The sequence below is a fragment of the Microplitis mediator genome, chromosome 2, assembly GCF_029852145.1.
Source record: "Microplitis mediator isolate UGA2020A chromosome 2, iyMicMedi2.1, whole genome shotgun sequence".
NCBI lineage: Eukaryota > Metazoa > Arthropoda > Insecta > Hymenoptera > Braconidae > Microplitis > Microplitis mediator.
The window spans coordinates 14911359-14925946 of NC_079970.1; positions in this window are offsets into that span (position 1 = coordinate 14911359).

Genomic DNA, 14588 nt, shown 5'->3' on the forward strand with positions numbered 1-14588 from the left:
GCAGTCTGCTGGATTTTGTGTGCCCGGAATGAAATTCCAGTGGCCATCTGGAAGTAGATCTTGAATATGTGACACCCTATTCCGAACAAACTCCTTCCAGCGAGACGGATGAGATTTAATCCACGTGAGTGTAATTGTTGAGTCCGTCCACAAGTATATTGGCGATTGAGTGAGATTTAGAGTGCTCTGGCAGTGTTTTGTGAGTTTTGCCAACATGTGAGCTGCGGTGAGTTCTAACCTTGGTATCGTTAGTCGTTTTAACGAAGCTACCTTGGTTTTGGAACAGAGCAGCGTAACTCTGACTCTATGAGCAGGTGTGTGAACTTTGATGAACACGGCAGCTGCCATTGCCAATTGAGAGGCGTCCGAGAATCCATGGATTTCGGTGGTTGAGCACGTGGATGAGTGGATCCATCTTGGAATTTTGACTTCAGAGATAAGTTTGAGTTCATTTTTGAAGTTTCTCCATTTATGCCGTTGATTGGCTGCCAATGGAGTGTCCCAGCTGAGCTGTTCGAGCCAAAGCTCCTGCATGAATACCTTGGCTCGAATGATGAGTGGTGCGAGAAATCCAAGAGGATCAAAAATTTGAGCAATCTCTGATAGTATGATCCTTTTTGTAAATTTTTGAGTTGAGCATGGTGGTGAGTACGTGAAATAGAACTGATCTGAGTGTGAGGACCAGTACATGCCCTGAATCTTGGTGCTGGAGTCTGAATCCTCGAATTTGTGATTCTTGATCGCTTCCACATGATTGAGTTGTTGTAATTTTGGATGATTGCTTGCCCATTTAGCAAGAGGGAATCCGCCCGCCTTGCAGAGTGCTTCAAGTTGATCAGCAACTTGTTGTAATGAGTTCATCTAACACGTGTGCGATGATGACTAAGTCGTTTGAATGCTTAGATAAGAGTTTGAGTGCGAATTGACATTTAGCTTTACCAGCATTGGATACACCGATACCAATGATCTGAATAGATGAGTGTGTGCGTTAGAGATTAAGTGAGTGCACCAAGGAATCTGAAACAAAAGATGATTCAGAACCTGGATCCAACAATATACATACTAGGGTGCTTTTATTTTTGCGACTATTTTTTATTTATCGCTCCCATCCCGAACTTTTGTTGGAAATACCCCCCAAAAAATTCCCTGAGAGTTTGGACCCTTAATATTAATATTAAGTACCCGACCACAGCGTGTGAAGATTTCCCATTTAAAATACACGTAAACTTGGGTTTTTATTTTTTAAGCTTCTATAACTCCACGGCATTTTATGATATCATCTCGCCCAAAGTCGCGATTTTCTCAGAATTAAATGCTCTATAAAAGTGCCCATTGTCGCGAAGTCGTAACTCATACAGGTGGGGTAGTACGGACCACTAAACTGAATTTTTTCATAGGATTCTTGTTTTTTCTCTCAACAACAAGACCTACAGAAAAAATGTGAAGAATAATTTTATAGGAAATTCAATTTTCTACAAAAAAGGTCCTTAGCACCAAATCACTCAGATTGATATTTTCGGAGATATTCGTCAAATAAAAAATCAATATTTTCTAAGATTTGATTCGACATTTTATGGGAATTCAATGCTACGTATACTTCAATAATTAATATCTCAAAAAATATCAATCTAAGTGATTCGGTGCTAAGGACCTTTTTTGTAGGAAATTAAATTTCCTATAAAGTTGTCTTTTGCATTTTTTCTGTAGGTCTTGTTGTTTATGAGATAATGAGAGAAAAAACAAGAATTCTATGAAAAAATTCAATTTAGCGGTCCGTAGTACCCCACCTATATGAGTAACGACTTCGCGACAATGGGCACTTTTGTAGAGCATTTAATTCTGAGGAAATCCCGAATTCGGGCGAGATGATATCATAAAATGCTGCGGAGTTATAGAAGTTTAAAAAATAAAAACCCAAGTTTACGTGTATTTTAAATGGGAAATCTTCACACGCTGTGGTCGAGTACTTAATATTAATATTAAGGGCTCAAACTCTTAGGGATTTTTTTGGGGGGGGTAATTTCCAACAAAATTTCGGGATGGGAGCGAAAAAAAAAAAATAGTCGCAAAAATAAAAGCACCCTAATTCATACTGGATGAGTACTTAACTGATGATAAGGGCAAGTAGGCAAGTTGCGAGTGAAATTGCTGAGCGATGAGTACTAGTATGATGAATGCCGGACGTGTTTACAGACGAGTGCAGTAGATGAGTGCGTTGCTGGAGATGAGTCTGTAACAGCTGCAGCAGCATATGAAGCTGTTTTAGTGGATGAGCGCGGTGGTTTGGACGAAGACGCCTGTTCCACTCGTTCTTGAGCACGAGCACGACTGACCAAGAACTCAGTGAGTACTTTGAGTGTTGGGTATTCCGTGGAAGCACCCATATTGTTTTCCCAGAGCTCCCGGTTGTGTGAGTCCAGTTTAGATATGATCAACTGCGTAAGCAGCGGATTCAAATCTGAGTTTAATTGTACCCCGAGTGCGTTGAGTGCGTTGATTACCTCTGAAACTGTATTCAGAAGGTAATTAAGCTGCTCAGATGAGCGTGAAGTGAGCGCATGCATGTTAAGGAGCTTGTCCAGTTGAGCACTGATGAGTAGGCGAGGGTTGTCATATCTCTCCTTGAGCTGATTCCACGCAGGTACAAATTGGTCGTCGCACATTTGTACACTGGCGAGGCTGAGTGCGGCTTGTCCTTGCAGACAGCTCTTCAGGTACTGGAGACGTTGAACTGGAGCAAGTTCTTGAGCATTTATCACCATTGAGGTGAATGAGTCCCTGAATTCCGGCCAGTTCTCGTAACGCCCATCGAACTTGGGAATTGCGAGTGCTGGCAAATGAGTTGGGGCCCGGGTTGAGTGTATTACAGTTGGAGCAACAGCTGGAACTGGTATTGAGTTGATAAGTGCGATGACTTTGCCCTTGGCGTTGATATACGACCGATACACCAAATCGTATACTCCGTCCTTGACATATGAGCTCTCCAAGAACTCCTTGGTGCAGGTGAGTGCTAGTGAGTCGTGAGTGAGGTTGAACTGGTGCCATTCACCCTCGAGTAACTCAAGTCGAGACTTGAGTTGAGCTAAGCCGTCGGCAACGGTGAGTGTAGCAGCCAGAGCTTCCCAGTCTGAGAAGACTCTGAGGCGTGAGTGCTGGCTGATGACTTTCAGCTCGAGTGCTGGGGAAATCGTCGATTTCCTGGAAGTGCGCTTGAGTTTCTGCTTAGACTGGTCTCCTTCGCCGTGGATCCCAGTCTCGGTGGCGCTTGAGTCACTGAGGACTTGAGTGTCGCCGACGTTGATCACTGGATAGAGGTGTTGGTCCGTGGGGGTACCTTCAGGGACCTCTGAGTGCTGCGGGTCCGTTGAAATACCCTTCTTCTTCTCTTCATCTCCAATAGTGAGCTCCTTGACCTGTTGATGGGTTTATATGAGTACAGCTGCCAAATGATGATGCTACCGACACAACCAATCAACCATCCGGCTCAAAGGACCATAAAATGTTGTAATATCAATTAATTAAAGACATGCCAGGACTGGTTGGTGATTGGGATGTTGGAAAAATACGCATATTTAAAAATATAACAATATTTTTATTTGTCACAGCACAAATATCACTGGGTTACAAAATTAAATAGTTTATTTAAATTGTCAATACTGTTAATTGTCTGAGCTCATGAATACGTAATTAAATGAATGCAAATTGTAAAAATAGAGCGCGAGTAATTAATTTAAATAATTGGAGTGATTAATCTGAGTTTGGTTGAACACTGATTTGATTATAAAAATGTCATGATAATAAGTAACATGATGTCAGAGGTTACTGAGCGAAGTAAATTATTGAACACGTAAATTACTATTTTTAATAGCACTGAATACAAAAATAATTTAGTTATTGCGTTTTAATAAGAATGATCACTTAATTGAATTGAATTTAATGAGCTCATAATAAATTACACTGATTCTAATTTATTTGTTGAACACGTGGTAGCATGATTGCAGAGGCTACTGAGCGAAAAACGATGTTTAAATTAATTAAGAAACTGAGCATAATGATAATTGAATAAATAATAAAACTGAGTTTTTTAATTATTTGAGCACTGATAGCAAGTAAATATTTAATAAAAAATGCACCTGTTGCCTTTTAGATGAAATAACCTTGTGGTCGATGATCACTGAATTTTTAGAGTCCTTTATTAATTTATAGCTGAGTTCTGATGTTAGCAATTATAAAAATAATTATATTTTTATAAAGCTTATTGATCACTTGTTGCTTCTGATTAATTACTTTCATTTAATTACTCGTGATGAGTGCAAATAGAATAGATTATATAAAACACGTGGTGTCACTTGAAATTATATAATCGATAGATAATGGCATCGGTCTTCTTGCCACGAGGCAGTAAAATCCATGCGAATGCGTCGCACTGCGCTAGTCAAGTTTTTAATTGATAGACACTAGGCCCCAGTAGGTGCTGCCTCTATTTGCCGGAAGTTCAACTACATTCAAATTTGAATGTAGTTGTGATTACGCAACAGTCGTCTATGACCGTATTTAGTTAAATTAAAAAATAAAAAAGATTGGTTTATTCTCTTTTTAATTTATTGTTTAATCATTTTGGTGATGAAGGGACTGTTAGATATGCATGTAATTGAATTTCTAATCGAATTAGAAATTTTGGATTCAGAGAAAAACGCTACACATCAACGACTGCACACGCATTAGTGGGATTAGAACCCGGAACCCTACGTACGAACGACCGACGCTTTAACGACTAGGCTACGCAACCGACAGTAACTGAATTTAGTTATATCCTACACAAGATCGAAAGAATACATTCACTTTTACAGTCACATCAAGCTGTTCAGCTTGAATTCATGCTTAAAAAATTATTAAGTATCAGGTTGTTCAGGTTACGAATAAGTTCAAAGTGTATGCTAGTTTTGAGCTGAACAACCTAACAGCTTGTTCAGCTTGAGTTCAGAATCTTTTTCATACTTTAACAGGCTATTCAGTTTCAATTCAAGCCAAAATATGGTTAAGTAGCAGTTTATTCAGCTTGAAAATAAGCTCCAAGCTTAAGCTAGTTTTGAACTGAATAACCTACAGGTTATTTAGCTCGAATGCAGTGTCTTTTTAATGCTATAGTAGGCTGTTTAGTTTAAAAACAGCCTGGAAATTTCACGTCAGTTTCAAGCTTAAGCTTGTTCAGGTTGAATCCAGCTTCAATTCAATTCCAGTAGCAGGCTGATCAGTTTAATTTAAGGCTCAATTGAGCGCGGTCAGTTTCAATTAAGGTTCAGTTCAGCGCAGTAAGCTTCATTTAAGGTCCAGTTCAGCCTAATCAGTTTGAAATAATGCTGAAACTTTTCGACTCGGGATAAACCACCAGCTCAATTTTCGAGATATCGAGCTGATTTTTTAGCAGGATTTTTTTTAGGTCTCAAAGAAACTTTTGAGACTATGAGACCTAAAAAAAAAATTATTATTTTTTTTTGACACACCCTAATATATATATATATTGTAACGAATGTGAAACTGATCTTTAAAATATTTGAATAGCTAAAAAACAAATGCCTTCTTCTCTTGTTTTATAGATGCGCGACAAAAGTCAGTCAGTCTTATATTGACAGTTTAACAGCAAACATTGTATTTCAATAAACTATATATTGCTTTTGCTTTCTTTTACTGCTGTTAATTGTGGTGTTGTTATTTCTAATATAAGTGTGCTATTATTGTAGTGTATAAGTGATATTAATTTAAGATACCAATCACTGCAGTTTAGTGTCAGAAGTGCGTGTAACCTTCGTGTGTCGTGTAAACTTATAAATATAAAAAAAAGAATATATATATCTGTTAATATATCGTGACGCGATGGGAAAGGTAAAAGTTTGAAACGATCGTGTTTTTTATATTAAAAAAGACGTGAATTCAGTGATCAATTAAACGAGTTTAGTGAAAACATATTTTTTTTTAATTTGTGATAAAGTGCGCGTGTGAATTTAAATAAATTTAATGATAAATCAAATAAGTTTTGTGGATATGTGTTATTATATTAAAGTGCGTGTAGTAAAATAAGTAAATTCGGTGATGAATTAAAAAAAAAGTTCTGTGGATATGTGTTATAGTGTTAAAGTTCGAGTAGTAATATAAATAAATACGGTGATGAATTAATTAAAATTTGTGAATATATTTTATAATATAGATTCCAAGTGCATGTAATAATTTAAACGAATTCAGTGATTAAATAATTAAGTTTTGTGAAAATGTTTTTCTTAATCGGTGCCAATGTGCGTATTTGAATTTATTTGTGTGATGTACTACATATAAAAAAAAAAAAGTTAGGGATTAATGAATTAGTGTTGTGAAAATATTTTTATTAATTTGAGTTGAAATGCGGGTATGAGTAATTACGTGTGTGATAAAAATATAAAATAATAGTGATCAAAATATTAAACGCCGGGTAGTCTCATTATTTTTTTTTTAACAAAACAGTGAAGCCGGAAGAATATTTTATTAGCATCAATTGAGGAGTTGAAGTTGAATTGATGGACAACTCGAAATTCAGAAAGGATAAATTTGGTAATGTATCATTATTCAATAATAATTATAGTTAGATACAATTAAAAAAAAAAAAAAAAAGTACAAATTAGCTAAAAATATCGTGACATCTAACCGCTCTTTTGTTTTGTGATCGATTGTCATGATTAATAAACCGGGTACATTTGATGATTCTATGATGTAGAACGATAGATAAACGATTTTTTATAGATAGTAACATTTGAAAATTTTTATCTAGGCTATATAATACCTCAAGTATTTTATCAAGTCAATAAATAAGTTTTATACGGATAAATAGGAAAATTTTATGAAACGGCTGAGATTACTATCATGAGTTAAATTTAAATTAAAAAAAAAAAAAAAAGAGAAGTCGATATTAACGGAAATAATTGAAAAATTTATTTACTTCAATGCGATTGGGAGGGTTCTTATGAAATTGAAAATAGGCTAAATAACGTAGTTTATAAAATTAGAAAAATACCAAATGATAATATAAAATCATGCATGTAAATCGTCATGTACCATATTGTGATCAATAAGAAAAATAAAAGAGAAATCCGGCTGGGGCCCTGAACGATCTCAGTGTAGACGTTGTAAAGGGTTCCCGGGATTCTGTAGTCAATTAGTAAGTCTAGAATATCTTACAAACTGATAGAATCGAAGATGTCTGAACGACTGCTAAAGACTGGTATAGTCCTTAGGAGAAGTCTGACAGTGGCCCTTGAATAACCACACTGTAGACGTTGTTGAAGAGTTCCCGAGATTCTGGAAGAAGTCTGGCTGAGGGCTCTGAACGATCTCAGTGGTAACGTTGTTCGAGGGATTCCCGGGATTCTATAAGGACTGGAATGTTCTAAGTTCGGTTATTAGCTGAGGGAAGTCCGTCTGAGGACCCTGAACGATTAGTCGTTGTAAGGATTTCCCGGGATTCTTGGGCCTTTGATGAGAGACTGGATATTTCTTTTGGTTTAAGTGAGCTCAGCTCAAATCAAAAGTTTGAATTCTTAGGACTTGTCATTGGTCAACAGTATCCTGACTGGAGCTTTGGGATCCATCCGGAGTTGGCATAGTCAACATTTCTCTTAAGTAGTGCACGACTTCTGGGAGATAGGTGGATACCCTGGAGAGTTTCCAAGGAACTTTTAGGGGGAAAAATTGAAATTCGTTGCAATGTGTATTATTCAGTAATCATTGATATGTTAGCTATAGATAACATATCGGCATATGAGCTGAATGGACCGAGCGATAGAACATTGAGCATTTAAGATCGAAAAAGTAACAAATTGATCATACTAAAAGTTTATAATTAATAACTGATAAATAATAGAATGTAATGATGAAATATGTTTAAAAATAAAATTTAATAAAATGTTGGAGATACTCGTTTTGTTTGTTTATTATGTGCACATAATATTTCCAATTTCATTGGGGAAGGAGAGAAGGAGTCCATTCCTAGTCCTTCAAGGAGGAGAGGAAGGAGTTCCTGTTCCCATCCCGTACCTGATCCCATTCCCATTGAAGGTCTATTCAATCAAGAGGAGGGTTACATTTTTAATTTTATTTATTTTGATTCGTTGAATAGGAAAATAGAGTCACGTGCACTGATTAACTTCTTAGCAGAATATTTTATTTTTTTATTATCAATTCTTAGCTCAATTAAACTATAGACTATTTTTTAAATTTTTTTATTATCTTTGCGTTAGCCTACAGGGTTGTTTTTTGGCTATGGTGTTTTTTTCCCTGTAGGGTGATAGATAGGGTGTGTTGGTACCATAGCGGAATCGAACCAAAATTGCAAATGGTTTTAATTTCAATTAAGTTCGATTCTTCCAACACAAATTTTATCGGACGATAATTTATTGAGAAGGGGGTAGTGTAACGAATGTGAAACTAATCTTTAAAATATTTGAATAGCTAGAGAACAAATGCCTTCTTCTCTTGTTTTATAGATGCACGACAAAAGTCAGTCAGTCTTATATTGACAGTTCAACAGCAAGCATTGTATTTCAATAAACTACATATTGCTCTTGCTTTCTTTTACTGCTGTTAATTGTGGTGTTGTTATTTCTAATATAAGTGTGTTATTATTGTAGTGTATAAGTGATATTAATTTAAGATACCAATCACTGCAATATATATATATATATATATATATATATATATATATATATATATATATATATATATATATATATATATATATATATATATATATATATATATATATATTGAGACAATTCGCTTTTCTCTTTACGATCCGTACCAGCAGCAACCAGGATTCACGGGTTGAACCCTGGCTTAGGCTGGCCTCTGCGAAATTTTTATTATGCTGGGACAGAGCAATGGGCTAGGGTTCTTGCAAAGTAAGAACCCGCACTTGCTCAAACTCGGCAACGTATGTAAAAAAACTTATCAACTTACTTCACGGCTTATTATAAATTATAGATTATTGTTATAGATTTCTAAGTTATGACTTGACTAATAATACTGTTGGTTTATTTAATACTCTTACCAGTATTTTAGAATATAAATAGGATGAACAATGATAGATGGAATAAAAGGAATTAATCCAAAATATATGCAAGTTTATTGCCAAATATAATAATAAAAATTACTTACAAGAAAATGCAAGCGCTGGATATAATGTAGAAAGATGCGTGGCACAGTATAATTTTATATTGCGAGTATATCGCCGGTAACGTACAGTAATATTTAATTGAACTAACTTTATTTATAGTAATCAGTAAACTTGGATAGTAAAGTATAATCGCAAGAGAATTGCTAGTAATACAACTATAACGCAAGTTAATTTCCCGATTTACGAAGTAATTGTCCGTACTAACAAAGTCGCAAGTGAATTGCTAGTATATGACAGTAGTAGTAAATTATACGTCTTATGGCTAATTGATCCAGGATCAAAGTGATTGACCGATCATTTAGGGCATAGGACTAGCCTCGGGACTGTCCCCACTTCACCCTTACGGACGTGCGTCGACGTGATAATTAGTCATGTGACCACTGCACTATGACTTGTGCAGTTTCAGACGGCAACGAGACCGGGAAAAATGGGAACCGCAAGGCGGAGGACGAAGATGGCAATTCACATTGTCTCAATATATATATACAGGGTGTTCCAAAAGTCTCGCCCGAGACTTGAAATCTAGATAGAGGACAAAAGTCGGAGACGAAAAGTCCTTTACGATTTTTTCACCTGATGAACAGATGAATTGTTATTAATTAAACAAGATAGCCAATCAGAATGAAGTATTAGCGCGAACGAGTAGAGTGGAATGAACAGTCGGAGGAAAGCAGTAACAGCGTGAGCGCTCGGCTGACGTTAAGCAGCTTTCACAACGCATGATGCGCATGAATGACACATACATTTATTTATTCTTCATAAAAATACAGTCGTACAGGAAAAATTTTTCTTTTCTTAATCAGCTGCCTGATAGATAGTCGACGGTCAACAAATGGGAGATCAGCAGAAGATTTTTTTTAAAGTCCGGAAAAATGGAAATAAACTTTTCATTTTTCTTATCAATTGACTAAGAGTCAGTCGATTGCCAGAAGTTGGGAGGACAACTGAGGATTTTCTCTTTTAAAATCCAGTCGCGTAAAAATAAATTAACATTTTTATTTTTTTTCAATAACTGGCTGACAGTCAGTTGAATGGCAGCCGGTGGGAGACAGCGAAGGATTGTTTTTTGAATCCAGTCTCGCAATAATAAGAACTTTCATATGTCTTACGTTAGAAAAATTTAGTGGCCCTGAAAAGGGCCGTTTTTTTTATGTTGAACGTTGCTATCACTTGAGCAGCTGTTCGAACGTTCTTCCCCCAACTTGTATACATAGACGACAGCGTTTCATCAAATCTGCCCTGACTTTCTCCATCATGTCAGGAGTAATGTTCAGGTACGCCAACTGAATTCTCGCCTTCGTCTCGAACTGATCCTCTGGTTCTGTCTCGTATACGACTCCTTTCATGTAACCCCACAAGAAAATATCCAGAGGTGTTAAGTCTGGTGATCTTAGAGGCCACTGAAAGGGACCGTTTCTCCCGATCCGAAAATTGGGATACGTCAGATAATTGTCACCCTAATTAATATGTTACTTAATAAATGATCTATCACAAGAATTATTATTTCCATACATTACCCAACCTACGTTCCTAGCGTCCGACAAAGGATGAAGAATCACAACGTTCCCAACAATGCCACCCCACATATTAATTTTCCACTTATTTTAGAAATTGCGGTCTCGAGTGAAATGAGGATTTTCCAAAGCGTATTGATGCGTATTGTGTTGATTAAAACACCCTTCACGAGTGCCGAATGATTTGTTGGTCCACAATATGCGCTTTAAAAAATCCACTGCTCGAAATCACCAGGTCCTAATTATTAAACTTGAGTTGCGTGGAATGGATGCAATTCTCTTGCACGAGTTATACAATTAATCGACGTACAAGAAATCTGCAACCGACGCGCAAGTTTGCGGACACTAGCGTTAGGATCATCTAGCACTGCTTCAACTACACGATCTTCGTTACGGTCCGTACGTACGTCTCGAGGACGACCTACACGCTCAACGCGGGATGGTAAAATAATCCCAGTTTCCCGAAGGCGATGAACAGCACGAAGAATTACGTGATGACCTGCATGACGAGCACGATTCGCGTAACGCTCAGCATACACGCGACTAGCATCATTAACGTTATGGCCACACTCGCCGTAGATGATAATCATGTCCGCATAATCTGAAGCAGAATAATGATTTTCACGAGGCATAGCAGAACGTATTGTGTCGTTACAGAAGATTCAATAATGACTAACATTCGCTAATAGTTTGCACCAATAAATTTTAAAAACAATTGAAAACAATGAAAAAAGACAAACAATATCTAGTGGTACAAGAAAAAGACAGCAAGTGCCTTGGACACAGCATCGAATTTCCACGAAAAAAATCTGAGTGTCGGTTAGCCCCGGCTGGCCAGCCCCAAAACTTCCCGCTGTTTTCGAGCTCAAGGAGCTTGAAAACATCACTGTGAATATATTTTCGAGCTCTTCGAGCTCGAAAATGCTATTGCATGCGATCATTTTTTTATGAGATTTTCAAGATCTAACAAGTAACGTTTTATGCTAGAGTTTAAAAGTTAAGAATCAAAAATCATTAATGAAGAATCGGCTTTGAAATTTTTATTTTCGATTACGTTCTCTGAAGTCCATGTATTGAGGCAGAAATCAATGCCAGTGATCAAAATCAAGATTTGAATGAGTTTTGACTCAGGTCAGAGCAACAATATATGGAATATCCGAGAAAAACATTAAAGACTGGGTTTTTTCAATTTTTTGCTGACAATATGTTTAAAACTAAGGACCAAGTTACATGACATTATCTGATGATCGAAAGAGACTATATTGAGAAAGAGTTGGTATGATTTCAGACACATTTTAGCACATTTAATTTTGATTTATCCGGAAAACTGTCACGATCGGAGTGAGTGAAGGCGACGGGCGAAAGGATTATTTTAATTTATTATTTAATATCGGAATACCGAATTATCTCGTTCTATAACTCAACCAAGGAGTTCGATTGAACCGTCACGTGGCTAGTGTGAGAACATATGAGTGATTGGGCACCGATTATTAAATTATAAGTTATAATATGAAATTATTTTTATTCTGTCATCCAACCAAGGAATTCGGCTCACGTGGCTGATATAAGAATGTTATAATTTCGTATGGTTTATAACTTATTTGTCTATTTGTACCGAGCGGATGTACTATAGACTGTCCCGTTCAATGACCTGCGTGGCGTTAGGGTAGGTCCGGGATTTTTGAGCGAGAGGGATATTGGGTCGGTGAATATGGGCCCTCGAGAAGACCGTGTTCTTTCTCCGTCTTACTTAGGGTTACTATGACTTAATTTACTAGCACTTGAATGCTGGAGAAAAAGGACAGTAAATAAAAAGACGAATGTATTAAAAGAAAAACATGTGTTGTATATTGACAAGTTGAATCTTACATGTAAATATTATAATTTTAGACTTACCCAGAAGGGTTGATATACTTGCACACACACTCACTCCAAATTCACCAATTTGAATTTGTGCACACAGGAATTTACAATGTTTATGACAGTTTTATTGAGATTCACAGGTTGAATCTATTCAAACGAACGCACTGCACGCTGAACCGAAAGGCCGGCTTTGCCTTCGAGTGAATTTGCTATGATTTTTAGGTTTTTATTAGCGGAATTAACTATTCCTGAACAAGGACTCCGATTTGGACGTCACGTGAAGGGGTTTAATTAATTTTGATGCGAACTCAAATGATTTTATTTTAGGTATCCAACCTAGGAGTCCAGATGCCTAGGCGAAGGACCGTCACGAGGAAAGGTTTTAAAAATAAAATTTAAGTCGCGCAATTTATAATTTTTAGTAAAAGAATCGAGTTGCGTTTATCGATCTAGGAGTCCGGTTGCCTAGGCTGTGGACCGTCACGAGAACGAATTTTGGAATCTTGCTCGCGGATAGATCCGACAAGGGTTTTGGTAGTAGAAGTAATGACTGACTTTGATTATTTTTCATGGGTTTATATAGCAAGGGTTTAATAGAAAAGTGGGGCTGAATGATGTCACATCTCTAAGACAAAAGTGGGTTAAAAAAAAAGGGAAAGAAAAATAAAATAGAGAAGTTTTGATTTTTTGACAGCTGAGAGTAAAATATGAGGTTCAAAGGGTCACGGAATTTGATAGCGACCGGATGCAGATAGAAAAATGACTCCGTGGTGGACCGTGGGATACCTTAAAAACAATGTCTCTTTGACAAATTTATGATGACATTAATTACCAATAATTTAGATGCCCTCAAAGAAAAATAATTTTAAAAAAACAAAAATCAAGAGGGAAAAATTTCTTTTGGTAAAAAGGGAAAGAGAGGTTTCGCGGGGTGTCGTGAGACTTGGTCTCCATATCAAATATATGATGACTTTTACGATCAATATATTATGTACTCTAGAAAAATATAATTATTTTAAAAACAAAATAGAGAGGAAAAATTTTTGGTGATAGAAAAAGGTACCGAAATGTTCCGCGGGATACCGTGGGACTTGCTGGTCATAGTCGTAGAAATTTGAGTCGAACTAGATCAAGGAAATATCTTGATGAATTTATATGACATTTACGATGACATTTACAATGATCTGAGGGACTCGCGGCGGACATCTGGAAGACATTGAGTCGGTGATCTCATTGCAAGGGACCGGCCGTAGCGTTGCAGCTGTGCATAGAGGAAAGAGACATACTACTTTTCTAGTGGTTGTTCCTATTCTCGTCTCTCTTTCTCTCGTGTTTTGACCGTTCATACGTACATACTTTTCTGTGGGAATTCAGATCAAACCCAAAAAGAGCTAGATGAATTTATAGGTGTGAAAGAATATACATGTGAATATACCCTCACATATACGTATACGCATTTTTGTACATATTATTGGGTGTGCTTTGAACTACGCAGTCAAATTCTTATTTTAATAAAAATAAAAAAAAATTAGAAGAATTGAAAAAAATTAAGGCACGGTTAAATCGCGATCCATTTGTAACGATCGTTACACCTCTACCCCCAGAGTCGTCATCGCCCTCGATGACTTCGATTTATGCAAATCTTGCTTAAATAAGAAGTGAGGTAAGTGGACAATATGGATTGCGGTTTAACTTACATCGAATATTCCTTACAGCTATTCCTTAAAATAATAACTACATATATTACGATAAGGTGTAGATGGTACTGAGTGGTTGCTGCATGTTAATCCGTCTTCTATGATGATTGTGTTACTGTGAGTGTTTCCTTGTTTCTAATTTGAAAAGTAAATTTCCAGGGGGAACCATGGTTGTTGCCCTCCGTTCCATTGAACATGAGAATTTACCGATCAAGTTTGGAAGTATTGTTGGTTAATTGGAATATTTATTATTTTTTTTTTTCTCTTTTTTTTTTTTTTTTTTTTTTTTACAAGAATAAAAGTTCTTTAAGTGGT